Below are 20,106 nucleotides of genomic sequence, written 5' to 3'. Positions count from 1 at the left end.
CCTAACTATTAATCGCCGTTTTCGTCGCTTTGTCGTTAAATTGCGTTTGTAAATCATGTTTGCTTAATTCACGATTGTATTTATCCGTTTGCTTAATTCGGAATATAGGAATATAAATCTGTCATATATCTATTGCGCTTGTCAATCGAATTTGAATCGAATAGAGATCGAAGCCGCTTAGGAAATTGGTAGGTAAAAACCAATGATTAGCCGAAAACCGAAAATAGTAGATTGGCTTATCTTATAATCGAATATTTTAATCACTTGTTTTGCTTTGTTTTCTAAATCGACCACTAAAACATAAACCCCCCTTAAATCAATTTCATTAGGTTAAGAATAATACAAGAATCCTTGCGATACAAGACTCGAGGTGTCGCTTCCCGTTTACTATATTTTATTACTCGTTTTTGACCCGTATGCGACAACGGATCAAATTGGCGCCGTTGCCGGGGATTCTTGTAGATTTTAACCATTATTATAGTCTAATTATTATTATAGTCATAGGTGTTTTAACATTTATTTTTGCCCTAACTTTCTTGTCTTCTGGTGTTTTTGCGTTTTAGGATAATTTTTTTTTGTTTTTTTAAGAAAATCGTCTCAAATTATTCCGATTCTTTGTCGATTAACTAGGAAAAAATCAAGGATCAAAAGCCGCTATTTAGGAACTAAATAGTGGAAGTCATCCTAAAAACCCGAAATTCCTTATTTTTCTATTTTTTATGATTTTTTTTTCTGTTTTGATAGTTTCAGAAAATTCCTAAAAAATTCTCAAAATTTTTAATTGACGTTATTAGATTAATTTTTGTGTTTTTGTATTTTTTTTCCCTTTTATTTTAATAGTTCTTTACGTATTTCAATTGTTTGTTCTTAATAGGGACATTGTCGGTATTTTCCTATTTGTTGCTGCATTGCTGAATTAGTTATGTGTTTTCTCATTCTTTGTTGATTGTTTTTCTATTGAGTTTAATATGGATGACCAAAGAACTCTGAGAGAACTTGCTGCTCCTGATATGAATTACAATGGTTTATGTATTGAATATGTTGATGTTACTGTTCCTTTTGAGTTGAAATCTGGTTTAATACACTTGTTGCCAAGGTTTAGTGGTCTTGCAGGTGAGGATCCGCATAAGCATCTTAAGGAATTTCAGGTTGTTTGCTCTACACCATTGAGACCTGAAGGAATCACTGAAGATCACATCAAGCTGAGAGCCTTCCCGTTTTCACTACAGGGTGCTACCAAGGATTGGTTATATTATCTTGAGTCGAATTCTGTCATGACTTGGAATGATTTGAAGAGAGTCTTCCTAGAGAGATACTTTCCTGCCTCCAGGTCTGCATCGATCCGAAAAGATATATGTGGTATTAGACTGGGAAATGAGTCATTGGCTGAGTATTGGGAGAGATTCAAACAATTAGTATCCAGCTGCCCTCAACATCAAATTACCGAACAACTGCTTATTCAGTATTTCTATGAGGGATTGTTACCAATAGATAGAAACATTCTTGATACTGCTAGTGGTGGAGCACTTGTCGATAAAACTCCAGTTGCTGCTAAAGCCCTGATTGAGAACATGTCACTCAACTCCCAACAATTCACAACCATAAATAATTCTATGGTCCAAACAAAAGATGTGAATGACATTCAGGTTTCCTCTTCCAACAAGGCTTTAGAAACCAGAATTGAAGAGCTTTACTTCTTTAGTGAAACAAATGGCAGTGAGTAAACCTCAAACAACAAAGTTGTGTGGTATTTGTACTTCTACTGAACATCCTACTGACACATGTCCTATTCTTCAAGATGATTCGGTCACTCAGTTGCCTCAAGCATATGCAGCTAACTTTTTCAACCAAAGCAATAATCAGAAAGGGTACAACATTCCTGACTTGTCCACCAACAAATATCACCCCAATTGGAGGAACCATCCAAACCTTCGATATGGAAACCAGCGGCCCACCCAACAACAATCAGTCACACCCCTGCCACAGACCACTCCCTAAGTCTCCACCTATGCACCTTCCGGACCTTCATTAGAGGACTTTGTCAAACAAATGGCTGTGAATAATCTCCAATTTCAGCAACGAACAGATTCCAGTATTCAGACTTTGCAGACACAGATTGGACAATTTGCCACTTCGATGAATGCCATGTAGCAAGCCCAAGGATCAAACCAACTTCCTGCCCAAACAGTTGTGAATCCAAAAGGCCCTAATGCTAATGTGAGTGCAATTTCCTTGAGATCCGAGAAGGTAACAAAACCAGCCCCAGAAAAAAAATAAAAAAATTCTAGAGGTAACACCTGAACCTTCTTCCGTTGTGATACAAACTGAACCCTCTGTTGTGGTAGAAACTGAAAAAGAAAAAGAGAAGGAGTATGTGCCACCAGTTCCCTTCCCACATAGAATACTGAAAAATAAAAGGACTGATGATGGAGACAAGGAGAGAGAGATTTTAGATGTTTTCAGAAAAGTGGCGGTAAACATTCCGCTTCTTGATGTTATGAAGCAGGTTCCAAAGTATGCAAAATTTCTAAAAGACTTGTGCACAAGTAAGAAAAGGTTGAAGGGCAATGAGAGAGTAAATTTGGGACGAAACATTTTAGCCCTTATCCAACCTAAACATTCACCTGAAAAAGCTATTGTTTCATCCTTCAATCAGGCCATACCCCAAAAGTGCAAGGATCCAGGAACTTTTTATATTCCATGTACCATTGGGGGTAGTAAATTCGACAATTGCATGCTTGATTTGGGAGCAGGCATTAATGTTATGTCTACTTCTGTTTATAATAACCTTGATCTTGGTCCTTTACAGCATACATGTTTAATCATTCAACTAGCGAACAGAAGTAATACTCGCCCTATTGGAGTAGTGGAAGATGTGGCTGTTCAAGTTAATGATTTGATTTTTCCTGCAGATTTCTACATTCTGGACATGTATGGAGAAACAAATTCAAGCAGATCGCCTATCATTTTAGGAAGACCGTTCATGAAAACGGCGAAAACAAAAATTGATGTTGACGATGGAACCATGTCCATGGAATTTGGTGACATTGTCGCAAAATTTAACATTTTCGATGCCATGAAACATCCCTTGGAGGAGCATTCTGTTTTTCATATTGAATTGATCTCTGAGTTGGTTGATGACACTTTTTCTGAATTGTTTTCACTTGATTTTCCATCTCTATCTGAGTTTGATGATGTTTATTCATGTGATGATTGTACTGACACTAACCTTTGTGTTGTTTGTGCTGAGATTGATGTTGCCTTGCAGGGTGATAGTATAAACGAAGTTGTTTATGTGGCTGAAGTTCTTGACATTCCGGCTGCCCCAAACATACCATCCATTGAACAACCACATTCTTTAGAGCCTAAACCACTTCCCGAGGATTCATATGATTCAGTAAAGCTTCAACTTAAGCAGAAATATAAGAAGGGAATTGGATGGACATTGGCTGACACTCGTGATATTATCTCATCCATATGTATGCATAGGATCTCACTTAAAGATGAAACAAAAGTAGTGAGGCAGCCCCGTAATTCTTTAATTCTTGATGTTGTGAAAAAGGAGATCACTTTCACGTGCTCATTCAACACTTTTACTTATCGAAGAAACTTTTTTGATTCTGGAATACAAGGCAAATGCACTAATCAAAATTTCATAGTCAATGGACACTACCCAAAGCTACTCCATGAGAACCCGACTTTGGAAGAAGAGACTGTATAAGAGCTCTCTTTGGGAAAGGCTTCTTATGCGATCATTTATCCACCTTGACTCTTCGGGTGTGTTCTTTCCTTTCTCTCACTCTTATTTTATATTTATGCTCTTTTATTGAGGACGATGTATGTTTTTAGTGTGGGTGAGGGAACCATTTATTTGTTTTGTTTCTTTGTTTTGTTTTTAGTTTTTCTCTGTTTTGGTTTTTGTTTGCTTTCTTAAAAAAAATTGCATGCTTTTTCCTTTGGTTTTTGAGTTACAATTATGAGTATTTTTCTTAGTTTTCTTGACTAAAGTCTTGAGGTGTGATGTGAAAAATTTGTTGTACATTTTTAGTATGATAGGTAGGACTAGACTCTAAATTGTATATCTTTAGCAGTAGATCATTAACCATGGTGAGCTTTGAGCCTTATATGGATAACATACAAAAATCCATCTCTTTCTTTCTTGTGTGATTCACTCATGTCTGTTAGGCTCTAGAACTTGAATTGACTCTTGTTGATGTTGTTGTTTACTTGTGCACACTGATATGATAAAGGCAATTTTGTTTTTATTTTTTTGTTTTTTTTAGCCAGTTAGCCAAAAAGCCAACCCAGAAATAATTGCATCCCTTGTTTGAAACCCCCTTGAGCCTATTCTCCCTTTTTTGTTTAAAACTCATTACAAGCCGAGAAGTGAAAAATAATATTATCACCTTATTCAAAGGGTTAAAAGAGTCTTGTTTGGAGTTGTGTGGGGTTGAATAATTATGTTTGTAATATTTCAGAAGATGGCAGAAAAAGAAAAAAAGTAGAAAAAGAAAATAGAAAAGAAAAAAAAGGAATGAAAAAATAGAAGGATAAGAGGAAGAAAAAATAGAAGAATAAGAGGAAGAAAAAAAATGAATTATGTTTGTAATATTTCAATACATGTCAATACATACTCCTTCAAAAAAAATGAATAAAAAGAGGAATGAGAAGAGAAAACAATTGCTATAAAGTTGTTCAAGTGAATGAAATATTTTATAAATTCAACTCCCGCTGTTTTTTTCAAGTCTCTTTTATCTCTTTGAATTTTAGCCTAGTACCCACCCCTTGGGATTTATCTCACCCTTACCTTGGCCATGTTACAACCAAATAAAAGTCCTTTTGGTCTTTGTGTGCATGTATTTCAATTGTGGATGTTAGAGTCTTTTCAAGCTTATGGTAGTACTAATTTTCATGTTGTGCTTTGAGTGTAAACAGTTAATCTAAACACTTGAGAGTTGAGTGAATTATATCCTGTGAGGATCTTACTGCTGTTGATGTACTTTTTGGTAATCTGTTTTTCTATCTGCTTTGAATGTCACAAAAAATTGCTTACTAACACCATGTTCTTGAAGCTTAGACTTAGAATTATGCTTATACCTTGTATCTTGAAAACTTTTGGAAGTGCATGCTCTATTTTCTTTCCTTTTGTTTTGAAATTGTAATTTTGCTCGGAGTGCAAAAGTTCAAGTGTGGGGGAATTTGATCAGTGCATTTTGATGCACATTTTTCTATAATTGTACTTAGGCATTTATATAGTTTATTTTACTTATTTTAATATTTTATTATGTTTTTAGATTTAAGTTCATGTTGTCTTTAATCTTTTTTCGTTTGCTATTTTCAGTTTTAGCGGCTATTTGATACCTGTGGACTGTTTAGATAATAACTTGAGCTATGGGGTGCCGTTTTACGCGTCCTAACATGCGATGGAAAGTTAAGAGAAAGGCCTACAACTTTCGCGTTGAAGGCAAAAGCTGATTCGGAGTGCAGATGTCTCAAATAATTCGTTGAAGTTTCGTACTTTAGGAAATAATTTCTTTTGGGCCATTTGTTCGGCCAAATTTAGGTTTCCCGGCCCAGTTTGAATTATAAGTGAAACTCTTATTCTATTTAAAAGGGCAGCCACGGTACTGTAGCAAACACACATTATTCACGATAACTTTTTGTTTTTGTGCGATCATGAAGAGGAACTAATCTCCTAGAGTCAATATGCTGTAACCGAATTTCCAAGGCTTTGAGGTTTTTATTCTATCAATTTAATTTTGTTCTCTTTCAATTTTATTCTATGAAATTTCATTTGCTTAATCTGTATTTTGTGGAATGGTTTTGATTAAATTTGTATGATTGCATTCCTAACTATTGATCGTCGTTTTCGTCGCTTTGTCGTTAAATTGCGTTTGTAAATCGTGTTTGCTTAATTCACAATTGCATTTATCCGTTTGCTTAATTCGGAATATAGGAATATAAATCTGTTATATATCTATTGCGCTTGTCAATCAAATTTGAATCGAATAGAGATCGAAGCCGCTTAGGGAATTGGTAGGTAAAAATCAATGATTAGCCGGAAATCGAAAACAGTAGATTGGCTAATCTTATAATCGCTTATTTTAATCACTTTTTTTGCTTTGTTTTCTAAATCGACCACTAAAACATAAACCCCCCTTAAATCGATTTCATTAGGTTAAGAATAATACAAGAATCCTTGCGATACGAGACTCGAGGTGTCGCTTCCCGTTTACTATATTTTATTACTCATTTTTAACCCGTGTGCAACAGCGGATCAAGTAACAACCATCGTAGAAGATTAAAAAGAAACAAAACTAAAAGACAATAAACATGACTAATCTTTGTTAACACAATTCAACCAATAATACATATCTCTGCAGCTATATAACAACTATAGTTTCCTTGATTTTTGTTTAATAATTAAAATTTATTAATGACAGATATTTACAATATCAATACAATATTTATTATTTTTTCTATTATTATACCCTTATTTATTAGCTTTTAGTCTATTCAACTACTCCAATAACTCTTCTATGGTCACAAGAATTTGGGCACAAATTTTAGACACACTCACTAAAAAGTAAAAGTTCAAATTATTTTTTAAACACCTAAAAAAAAATGCAAAATTAATAGTTTGTGAGTATACTAACAAATAAATATTTGGTGTTGTGGCCCTGTAAGAATAACTCTAATTAATAATGATATTTTAGTTAATGATATTAATTTTATCATTAAAATCAATATCTTTTATTATTTTCTTAAAAATCACGCATAAGTCAAATAAAACACTTATTATGAGATGAAGGTAATAGAAAATATATTAGAATTTTTTTTAGAAATAATACATTAAGATTATAAAATGATTTATAATTTATAATAACTTTTTAAGTAACTTATAATTTAAAACGAAGTATATAATATTACGACATAGTTTAGAAATATCCTTGAAATCTCAGCAAATTTTTATTTTCTGACGACAATAAACTAATGGACTCCAAATGTTTGAGTATTAGAAATTAAGTAATCTGCATCAACATGAAGGCGTCACCATGAAGGATTATTATTTTAGATTTATGTTAGTTAAAGTATTAGGATGTTATTTTTTGGATTGAAAATAATTCTTTCTACCAAAATACTTGTATTTTAACTTTAAAAATAGAAAAATATGTTATTATATTTTATGGTGAAGGTGAAAATCATTGAATAGTAAAGTAGGTACAGCGAGAATGAATTGTCAAATTACTGAATAAATGATGTACGTTTTTCTATTGTATCTCTTTTAATTTTTTACGGAATATCATGTATGTTAAGTATTTTTTTTCTCAATAGAGTGTCATATAGAATTAAATCTTACTTATAGTATTTTATCATGTAAATATATGTCTGTGATGCTTTTAATTCGTTGAACATGAATTAAGATTTCATTGTTTCTAAGTCGTTGGATTTAAGTTGCCTGTCAAAAACATCTTCAAAATCCCTAATGTTGTTGATATTTGTTGAATCATTGCTCCTATGAAGCCTCCAAGTTATTGTAGAATCGTTCAATTGTTGTATTCCATTCAAAGTTGCATTCTATGTCTTCTTGAATGACAATGTGTAACTGAATTCTTAAACAATATAAGGGATTTGATACTCACCCTTGACTGATAATCTTCCACCCATAAAGAGGTAAATGCTTTGACATGTAATTTGCACGCTAAGTTTGCAATGGTCACGCGAAAGAGTTTTAATTGTACAAATGATTGATATTTTAAAAGAGTTATTCGAAAGAGTTATCCGAAAAGTTAAAGTCAAAATATCAATCTATTAATCAAACAATAATATTATAAATCATCAAAAATATGGAAAATCAATTATCAATAAATCGAATTTGAAGACAGATTCAAAGTGTACACTAATGTTTGTCTAATCTAGTTTATGTCAATCTCTTAAAAACATAGAAAATTTAATCTTAACTAATTCCTCGTCAAACTCAGAGATTGAGACGGATGGTTATACATACTAGTTTTATTGTCGAGTCTGGTGGAAATGAGTGTAGAGCAGAAAATATGAAGGAAATGAATTGTAGATTTTTTTTTCAAAAAAAATCGAAAATAACCAATTTTTTTTAAAAAAATATCAAAATAACCAAGTTTGGTAGAGGATGCGCCAGATGAATTGGCGCACCCCCGTACCAATAAGAGTAGGCGCCAGTAGCATTGACGCACATGCATTGGGCTTCTTGAGGAGGCGCCAATGCTTGTGGCGCCTGCATTGGCCCTCATGAGGAGGCGCCAATGCCTTTGACGCCTGAGTGCATTTTGCATGGTGGGCGTCAATTCATCTGGCGCCTGCATGTGATGGTCATGTGGAAGCCAATTCATCCGGCGCCCACGTGGTTTGTCCAATAGATGTTCCGTTTCTATAAATATCACGCCTTGTATACAATTATTTTCACTCAAATTCATCTCCTGATACCATAAGTTGTCTAGTTCAACCATCAATTCAATTCTCTATGTTTCAACAATGTTTGCATACATTCAGAAACGAAATGTTGATGTAATATTTTCTGCTGTTGCGGCTCCGATACAGGTTCGAATTTGGAACACAGATACGTTTGAACGTCTTAATCGGACGTTGTACAGTTGGTTAGAGGGAGAAATTGGAGAGGGTGAACGGATTAGAAGAATACAATGGCTTGTGTCCACGTTCAACCAACAAGGAGAAGTGCGCGAATGGGTGGATATTAAGACCGACCAAGACGCTCGGGATTATGCATTACATGTTTAAAATTGTTTTGATGGTTGTAATCGCATAGTTTTTGTATTCTAGTTGTTTTAATTGTTTGTGTTATTTTTTATGTAATGGTATTTTCGTCACAGACATCTACTATAAAATAAATTTAGTTTTTCATATATTGCAACATAGGTACTATGAAATAAATTTAGTTTTTCATATATAGCAACAGAGGTACATCTGAATTTATCTGGTTGTGCTCGTCCCAATACTATGACAGTTATTACGGTTGTGACCCGGTTGACGGCATGAACTACATAGTCTAACCATTTTTTCGTCGTATCCATTTCGATTCGAATCCGGGTGCTGTTAGGGCGACCCTTTTTCTTCCTTCGCATAACTTCGTTGTGCCAGACGATGTCCCCTTGATATTCTGGCCAATAATCCTCTTTTGCCACTACCGAAAAACTAATTTTATAAACATTTAAAAGGCTGGCGACTTTATAAACTTCAGATAGCAAGTAGGATGGATCCCTTTGAACCTTTAAGCACACCGCAATGACATGGGAGCAGGGGGTATGAAAGGCTTGGAACCTTCCGCAGTCGCACCAACCTCTATCTAGTTCAACTCTGTATTGTCCCATCGGCATGCCCTCATTGTGATCCATGGACTCGACAACACTAAACCAACCTTTAGTTCAGTCAAATACCGTAACCACGTGTGTGTTTGCTTTGGCAGCTTCATGTCTGATGAATTTCATTGAAGCTTCACTGAACAACTGTCCAGATTGCAACACTGAACTCCATTTTGAGCGCCTGGTTTCAAACAACGCCCCTAGCCTGAAATATGTAGCCTGCACCAAAGCGGTTATTAGTAGGTTACGGGTGCCTTTGAAAACAGAGTTCATTGATTCCCCAAGATTTGTTGTCATGTGACCCCAACGCTGACCGTTGTCGTATGCCCTAGTCCACTTCTCCAACGGAACACTATCAATCCACTGTACCGCATCTTCGTTCGACAATCTTATTTCCTCGCAGTAATATTTAAAAGAAGGTTCTGATAATGCATAACCTGCATTGACAACCTTCTTACGCAACGTCTTATCTTTGATTTTCCGCATGAAATTCTGAGCAATATGTCTAATATAAAACACATGCGTTGAAGGAGGATATCTCGGCATTTGTATGTTATCTCTCTCTTTTAGTTTCTATTTTTGGATTACTACTTATAGATATCTTTTTTGTGTTATATTTTTGTTATGTCTCTCTTTTGAGTTTCTATTTTTGGATTACTTCTAATACATATCTTTTTTGTGTTATACCTTTGTTGTCTCTCTCTTTTTAGTTTCTATTTTTGGATTACTTCTAATAGATATCTTATTTGTGTTATACCTTTGTAATCTCTCTCTTGTAGATATGTGTTTGTTGAGTTTGTATTTCTTCTTCTAATTGTATTTTCTTACTTTTTTGTTATTAGGATCCGAAGCGGTTTAGATGTCGTGTACATGAATATGTATCCCACGATCCTTTAATAGAACCATATATTAGAGGATGTAGATTTGGAAATCTATTAAACATTATTTCATACTCGGTGGACTACAAGTTCATTATGGCTTTGTTGGAGAGGTGGAGACCCGAGACCCACACATTTCACCTTCCGATTGGTGAGTGTACCGTCACACTTGAGGATGTGTACATGTTGTTGGGTCTCCGTATAGACGGAAAGGCAATGAATGGGTGAGTTAACCAAGACAACAATATATGCAATGAATTATTGGGTGCCCCTTTGTTAGACGGCGAAACTGAGGGAGACACATCTGGTCAAGCAAGGGGGCAAGGTATAAATTTAAAATAACTAAAACAATATTATGTCAGTATAGTATTGTCCGACGATTCAACCGAGTATGAGAAAATAATAAAAGCTCGGTGTTACCGTTTTCATGTGCTTCAAGCTTGGGGGTGGTCGAGAATGTCGTCGCTCGCCCCGATAAATGAGCGCCCATTCGTGTTCCTGTTTTCTACCAAGTAAGTCTAACACTTTATCATTCACCATTTAGTTTATTATATTTATTATTATAATTAACAGTAAATAATATTTTTCACTTCTTTTTATTATCTTAGATGGTCAGTAAGGGGAATGAACTACAATAGGTGTCCGAAACACGCTATTGTAGTCTATCAAAATCTATTGGACCACATTGGACATGACGATGTAATAATCCTACCGAACTATATTTTAATTTAAAATTACTTCTCAAATTGTTTTCCATCTAACCATTTGGTTTTGTTTTACAGTTTGTTTGGAGGCCATATCTGGGTCTGAATCATGATGTGAACCATGACGATGTTGCAGTTTGGACAGCGAAGACACCGATTATCCGATTCATTACGGTGAAAATGCACCAAAGTGATCGGGTCAAACTGCAGTTCGGAATGCTACAACAGATTCCAGAATCTCCCACGTGTTTGGGGAATTGGCATCAAAAAAGGGTCGATGCACAGTGGGATTATTCTGACTGGAGAGACTTTGCAAAAGACATGTGTCGTCAATGGAGGAATCGACGACAACACATCTTGAATGAACCAGTCATCCAAGGTGCAAGACCCACTCAACAATATATGGCATGGTTTAGGTCGGTAATAACTCAGCAATTTGTATCTGAGTCGCGGTATTTGATGGATCCACGCCAACATGCTTCGTCATCGTACGCCCCACAACAATTCACCACCCAACACCAATGTGAATCCACCCAAACCCAACAATCAACCACACAACATCAACCAACCACATACACACAACAACCAAACACCCAACATCGCAACCCGTTCATGCCAACCACCCAATAATCAACCATCCAACGTCGCAATCCATTCATACCACCCACCCAAACACAAAACCAAGAATCAAGCCCCACAACCACAACCGTCTATAGTCCAAATGATTCATATGGGCCACTTCATCGTAGCCCCCCACCAATGAACACCCAACCATTGTTTAACTATAGTACGCTCCAGGAACCATTGCTTCGTTTTCAAAACGACTCAATGGCCCAATTTGGGCAACTATACCGTCCCCAATTCACCCAACCCCAATGCCCTTACTACGATGACATGGGCACCGAACTCCATTACGGAAGCGTCGTTGGCCAGAGCCTCTCCGGATATTGGGAGCAAATGATGACACATCTGTCAAATACCGTCGGAACTTCCGTCGGACCTTCCAACCAACCATCGCTCGATCAGGTCAGCACCCAAAGACCACAAACACCTCAAGAAAATCTTGGGAGACCTCGGAGACAAACTAACGCACCGGGATGTGGAACCGGGGGACGTTATAATCAGGCGGGTCATTAGTTTTTTGTCTGTCCAATGTAACCAATTATTACATATTTAATAAATTTATTTTTTTCATTATTATTTCTTATGTATTAAATAATAAATATTAAATGTTAAAAAAAATTAAAAAATTAAATAAATATTTAAAAAATTGAAAAAATAATAGGGGGTGTATGCGCCAGATGAATTGGCGCATACATCCACCATGCAAAATGCACTCAGGCGCTAGAGGGATTGGCGCCTCCTCATGAGGGTCAATGCAGGCGCCACAAGCATTGTCGCCTCCTCATGAGGCCCAATGCATGTGCGTCAATACTATTGCGCCTACTCTTATTGGTATGGGGGTGCGCCAATTCATCTGGCGCATCCTCTACCAAACTTGGTTATTTTGGTTTTTTTTTTTGAAAAATTGATTACTTTCGAATTATTTTTGAAAAAATTGGTTATTTTGAAAGAAAAAAAATCGGAATTGTAAGTAGAAAAAAATCACTTATTAAATCACATATGGGTATGTTTGTTTTAATTTTTAGAAAAATAATTTTTTCATATATTTTTAAAAATATTTTTTGAAAATATTATAATTTTTTTAAGGATAATGTACCTTGCGTCCTAAATGAGTTTATTGTTTTACAATATAAATTTTTCATTAATTAATTTTTTAACTTGTGTCATTAGGGTACAAGTTAACATTATTTTTTTCTAAAATTGAAAGATTAATTTTGATAGCTTATAACATATACATACATTATTGTAGATCAAAACATAGTTGAAATTGTAATTTTTACAAAAAAAATATATCTTAAAAATTATTTTTATGAAAAACTATTTGAAATAACTTCAAAATTAAGTGATTTTTTATATTAATTTTTTAAAATTAAAAGATTAATTTTTATTTCTATAACATAAATATATATTATTGAAGATCAAAATATAGTTGAATCATAATTTTTTTTCAAAAAATTATATTTTAAAAATAATTTGCATAAAAATTATTTGAGATAGCTTCAAAAAGTAATTAATTTTTTGAAATTTTAATATCTAATAACAAATTACAAAACCTCCGACGTGTTGGGGAGATTGGTATCAACAAATAGTCGGTGGCCAATGTGATTATTCTGATTGGAGATACTTCGTAAAAGAGATGTGTCGTCATTGGAGGAATCGACGGAAACACATATTAAACGAACCAGTCATACATGGTGATAGACCAACTCAATATTATATGGCATGGTTTAGGTCGGTTACAACATCACAGTTTGTGTCTGAGCCAAGGTATTTGATTGATCCACGCCAACGAGCTTCGTCATCAAACTTCCAACAACAAATCCCCAGTCAAGAACAATGTCAACCCACCCAAACCCAACGACCAACCTCACACCATCACCCTATCATATACACTTAACCACCAAACACCCAACCTCACAACAAATTCATGTCACACACTCAAACTCAAAACCAGGAATCAAACTCTAGCCACCAACAACCATACGCAGCCACCACAACAGTCTATAGCCTGGATGATTCATACGATTCAACGTCATGTCATCGTAGTCCCCCACTAATAAACATCCAAACATCTCATCGCCACAACATCCAACTATTATTTGACTTTAGTACACCACATGAATCATTGCTTCATTTTCAAAACGATTCGATGTCCCAATTCAGGCAACCATACCGTCCACAAATCATCCAACTACAACGACCCAACTACGACAACATGGGCACAAAACTCAATTACGGAAGCACCGTTGGCGACAACCCCTGCAGCTATTGGAAAGAAATGATGTCAAATCTATCAAATATAGTTGGACCTTTACATCAGTTACCATTACATCGTGTCAGCACTCAAAGACCCCAAACACCTCAGAGAAATTGTGGAAGACCTCGAAGACATGCTAACGCACTTGGATGTGGAACAGGGGGACGTTTCAATCGGGCAGGTCATTGATTTTCTTGTCAATTATTATGTATGCTAACTTTATATTATAATATTAATCATTATTTTTCATTTACATATCTAATTATTTATAAATATAAAATATAAAATAAAATAAAATTTTCATAGAGAATATGCCACATACATTGGCGCATACACATGATGTAGTGTATGTATACGCCAATGCAATTGGCTTCAGTGCATACATGCGTCCAAGTCATTGACGTCTCTGTTCAATAGAAAATTAAATATGTCAGTCTAATTGACACATGCTTAATGAAACGTAATCATTTTCATAAATATTTTAAAAAATAAATTATTTTAGAATTTATTTAAAAAATACGATTATTTTAAAAAGAAATCTAAACAAAGCTTCTATAAATTAAACAAGCGCATGCATGCATCGTCAAGACTCTAGAAGGATAAGATGTAGGGAAAGTCAAGCATGGCAACACAACAAAACAATGGCTGGATTGTACATATCCATTACTACTAATATTTAGACAACTTGGAATTGGAATTAGCTGTATGACAAAGACAGCGTTGCTCGAGACTCTTATTCAATTTTGACCAATTTTGAAAACTCACTTTTTTTACTTGTAATAAATCAATTACTATATTTTTTTTGAATGCTTACAAATCCAACACGAACAGGAATATCATCACACGTTGCAAAACCAAATCATTTTGGTTTTGGACTATAGTACTAGATATGCATGATGTATTAAATAAAAAATAATTGATAGTACACACCCCTTCATGTCACTATTATAAAACACATATAATTTTAAATTTTGGTTAAATAAAGTTCAATAATTTTTAAATTATTTAATGCTAATATTATACTATATTTTTTATTTAATTAAATTTTTTAATATAAATAGTTGATCTATTAATTATTAATAGGACTACTTTAATAAATTAAATTTGTATTTTATATAAAAATAAAAAGATAATATATTTAAATAATCTTTTTAATTAAATATGTGAAATTATTATTTTTATTATAATAATGATGAAAAAATAACTTTTCTAAATGAATTATGACTTTAGAGGATATTAAGTTTTATAAGAGTTCAAAGTAATTTATTGTCATGGATAGGTCTAAACGCATGTAAATTTTGGATAGGGATTTTGTAACATTTTAGAGGGAAAGTTAGAGTGATTTTAGATTTAAAAAAATTGAGTGAAATAAAAGAAATAATGGTGTTGATTTTTGAGGAAAAGAATATGTGAGAGAAAATAAATTAAGAGAGATAGAGAGAAAATTAACGAAAGAATTGGAAGTTAGAGAATTTAATTCTTCAAAAGATACAGATTCTCTAATTTTTGGGAGAGAAAGTTAGAATAACTTTAAACAAAATTGGGATGAAATAAAGAAAATGGTAGTGTTGATTTTAGAAAAAAAAAAGTTATGTGAGAAATCAAATCAAAAGAGATTGAGAAAAGGTTAGGGAAATGTAGAGAAATAGAAGTTAGAGAATTCAATTTCATATTATTTTATTTTAGGAGGGAAAGTTAGACTAAGTTTAGGCAAATTTTAGATGAAATAAAGGAAATAGTTAGCAAAATGTAGAGAAATGGAATTGAAATTCTACAAAATAGGATAAGGATTCTCTAATTTTTTGGAGGGAGAATTAGAGTAATTTTAGACAATTTAAATGAAATAAAGGAGATAATGATGTTGATTTTAGAGAAAAACATATGTGAGAAATTAAATCAAGAAAGAGATAGAGAAAAAGTTAGCAAAATATAAAGAAATGAAAGTTAGAGAATTCAATTCCATAAAATCGGATAAAGATTATCTAATTTTTAAGAGGGAAAGTTAGAGTAAGCTTGAGCAAAATTTAGATGAAATAAAAGAAATAGTTAGCAAAATGTAAAAAAATGAAAGTTAGAGAATTCAATGGTGTAAAATCGGAGAAAGATTCTCTAATTTCTGGAAGTGAAAGTTTGAGTAACTTTAACTAAAATTTGGATGAAATATAGGAGAAAGTTCTGTTGATTTTGAAGGTAAAAATATGTGAGAATTTTGTGGATCAAAATCTTGCTCGGGAGCTAGACAGTTTTGGGAACCCTTCGATATATAAAATTAAAAGTAAAAAAAAAAATCATGTTGAACATTACAATGGGAATGAGAGACAATAAAGAGGACTCGAACCCTGAAAATACGCATAAAAAGTATATGTCAAATAGACCTGACTCGTTTTAGCACTTTTTGACTTAAATATATCATTTTTTAAAACAAACATTTCTATATTTATTACTTTAACCAATGTCTTAAATATGTTAATACTTGAGACACTTTTAGTGAGAAGAGAAAGAGAGAATAAGGAAATAAGAATTGTATTATTAAATTGAATTGATAATGGTGAATTAAAAAGTGTCTATTTATATACACCTAAGTGATTTGAATACTAAGTAAAATATCAAACCCTCAATCCTAATTAACTTTGGGTTTGGGCCACACAACTCAACTTGGATTATATCTAATATTTCAACATACCCCCTATAATTCAAGTTGTCGAAACACACTAATCATTATCGATCCGAACTATTCCTAATTTCCTTCTCAACATTAGGAACCTGTCGATCTTCAATCATTTGGTTAAAATGTAGGTTAATTATGCTTCACTTAAGCAATGACTTACTTCAAGTTCACCTTGATTTAACTTCTCCCTTAAGAAGTGAAATCTAGTTTCTATGTGCTTACTTCTTTCATGTAAAACTTGATTCTTCGCAAGATTTATGGATGACTTGTTATCGATCAGCAGTACCAGAGATTTCTTCACTTCGACATCAATCTCTTCCAGCACATATCTGATCCAAATTGTTTGACACATAACATAGGATCCTGCTATATATTCAGACTCACACGATGATAATGCCATCACAAGTTACTTTTTCTTGAGCACTATGAGATTGAGGCACCAAATACTTGAAAGAAATATCCAGTAGTGCTTCTTCGATCTTCCTTATCTCCACATCAATCAGCATCTGAATAACAAGTAACCATATCTTCTTTGCTTTCATAGTCTCGTCAAAATAAAATTTCATAGTTTATTGATCCTTTTAAGTATCTCATGATTCTTCTTTCAGCCTTCATGTGTGACACCCTTGGTTCACTCATATATATGCTCACCAATCCGACTAAGAAATATATATCAGGTCAACTATTGCACACATATCTCAGAGATCCGACAATTTGTTTGAACAAAGTTTCATCGACTTTGTCTTCCTCTCCATCCTTCTCCAACTTCAAATTTGGTTCGATAGGAGAAGATGAAGGAGTCGAATCATCCATCCTGAATCTCTTGAGTATCTCCTTGACATACTTTCTTTGATGCAATCCTATACCTTGCTTCGACATTTGAAATTTCATACCTAGGAAGTATGACAACTTTCCCAGATCCGACATTTCAAATTCCTTCTTCATCAGCTCTTTGAACTTTGAGAAGTTCTTCAAGATATTTCCAGTTATTAGCAAGTCATCGACATATAAGCAGATGATTGTTATATCTTGTGTCATAACCTGAACATAGACACCATACTCAGATTTGCATTTGGCGAATCCCAATTCGACCAAGTATGAGTCGATCTTCTTGTTCCATGCCCTAGGTGTCTGGTTGAGACCATATAGTGATTTTTTCAACTTGTATATTTTCCTTGCTTCCTCCTGAATCACAAACCCAAGAGGTTGTGTGACATACACCTCTTTATCTAAAGGTCCATTCAAAAATGCAGATTTCACATCTAAGTGAAATGTCGACCAACCTTGCTTACAGCCAAGGCTACCACTAGTTGAATAGTTTACAATCTTACGACAGGTGTAAATACTTCAGAGTATTAGAGTCCTGCTCGCTGAAGAAATCCTCGAGCTACCAATCTCGCCTTATGTCTTGCAATCAACCCATCAACGTTATGCTTCAACTTAAACACACACTTCACTTTGACAGTTTTTGTATGGGATGGCAATTCGACCAACTCCCATGTGTTGTTTCTTTCGATTTCTTGTAACTCTTTGACCATAGTAGACTTCCACTTCATATTCTTTAAATCCTCGCTATTGTTGAATGTTTCAGCACCTGCAAGTAAAGCAAAATGAACTAGTTCTCCACCTGTTGTGACTTCATCATCACCAACCACTTCATAGTCTTGAAACCTTGTTGGACGAGCTCTAGTTCTTTGAGGTCTATGACTTGTGCTAGCCATAACCTCTCAGACTTCTAATGTGTCGAGTATGTCAGCAACAGCTTCCACTTCAACTTGAATATCGACAACATCTTCGACTTCCACATCATTACTTGCTTCTTCGAAATCATAACTCATCAATGGCTTGTCAATTGCATTACTAGAATTCCAATCCCAGGAAAAAAAATCATCAATCACAATATCTTGACGAATCATAATCTTCTAATTAATTGGATTGAACAACCTGTATGCTCCAGTCTTATGATATCCTACCAGAATCATAGGTTCTCTCTTGTCATCAAGCTTCCTTCTTCTTGCATCAGGAGCATGTTTGTAACACATAAAGTCAAACACCTTCAGATGACTCACTGATGGTCGTTTTCCACTTCATACTTCTTTAGGAACCTTGTTCTTCTGCTTCTTGGTAGGGCACATGTTCAGTATATAAACAGCAGTCGAAACAGCTTCACCCCATAAGGATTTTGACAAATACTTATGCTTCAGCATGCATCTCGCCATGTCCAATATGGTCATGTTTCTTCTTTCAGCTATTCCATGTGTTGAGGAGTATAAGGAGCAATTACCTCATGATCAACACCATGTTCTACACAGAATTCTTCAAATATCTTGGATGTGTTCCATCTGTTCGTAGCACCTTGATCTTCTTTTCACTCTGGTTTTCGACAAGCATCTTGAATCTCTTAAAGATTTCGAATACTTCGTCCTTTTTCTTGATCACGTGGATTCATATCATTCGATTAAACTCATTGAAAAACGAAACAAAATACATGCTTCCACCAATGGTATTCTCCTCAAAAGGACCACATACGTCTGAATGTACAACTTCGAATATGCAGGAGGATCTCATTGGCATAGTCAAAACGAAAGATTTCCTGGACTACTTTCCGACTAGACAGCCTTCACAGAGTTTGTTGGGCATCCCATGACTTGGTATACCAGTTACCATATCTTGAGTGATCAGTTAATTGAGCGACCTAAAATTTAGATGGCCAAACCTCAGGTGCGACAACCAACTATTTTTGTGGTCGACAACTGTTTTCAGACATTGTACCTCAATCGAACTGATCATGGTCTTAAATGTTCTATTCTTCAACATAGGAGATTTCAAGACCAAGTTATTTTGGATGTCGAAATAGTTCTAAGGCTCCATCTTTCATAACCACTGAGAACCCCTTCTCGACCAGTTGTCCAACACGTAGCAGATTGCACTTCATTCCAGGGACATAGAGTACATCTTTGATCAAGGCTTTCGCTCCATTACTCCTTTGAATAACTATGCTACCATTACCTTTAGCTTGCAATGAGCTATTATCAGCAAGTTTGACCTTGCTCTTCTTCGACTCGTCGAAATCTACTAACCATACTTTTCGACCAGTCATGTGATTCGAGCAGCCTAAGTCGAGGAACCAGATCTTGGATTCGACATGGTCATCTGTAACTGCAACCATAACCACCATATCATCAGAATCATCTGAATCTTGACGTGCAAAGTTCTCTCTTTCGTCCTTGCCTTTTGTCGATCCCTTATCTTTCATGTACCAACAATGCTTGGCCAAGTGACCCCACTTTTCACAGTTCTAGCACTACACATCTTTTTCCTCTTCTTTGTATTTTTGATAGGAATTTCCTTCTCCTCTTTTCGAGGATTCAGAAGCTCTATCATCGACCTTATTCTTGTGAGAATTCGACCAAGACTTCTTGCCCCGAGTCTTGTTGATTTTGCCTTTGAACTTGTTGGAACCACTATTCTTCTTCCATGACTGAGCATGTAGTGCTTGTATCAAGTCTTGAACTTCTTTCCTTTCGACAATCCTAATCTCATGCGCCTCCAACGAACCAACCAAATCTTCCAGATTTAGGGTTTTAAGAGTGTTGGATTCTTGAATAGCTACGATAAC

General features: G+C 34.6%; 1 pseudogene; it reads left to right on the top strand.

The window, feature by feature from the left end:
- The first annotated feature begins 1,031 nt into the window (after window positions 1-1,031).
- On the top strand, window positions 1,032-3,136 carry LOC127078516 (uncharacterized; annotated as a pseudogene).
- Window positions 3,137-20,106: the final 16,970 nt, after the last annotated feature.

Source organism: Lathyrus oleraceus, chromosome 1 (genome assembly GCF_024323335.1).
Source record: "Lathyrus oleraceus cultivar Zhongwan6 chromosome 1, CAAS_Psat_ZW6_1.0, whole genome shotgun sequence".
Lineage (NCBI taxonomy): Eukaryota > Viridiplantae > Streptophyta > Magnoliopsida > Fabales > Fabaceae > Lathyrus > Lathyrus oleraceus.
The sequence above is the reverse complement of the archived record's forward strand: the minus strand, read 5'-3'. Positions and strand labels throughout refer to the sequence as shown.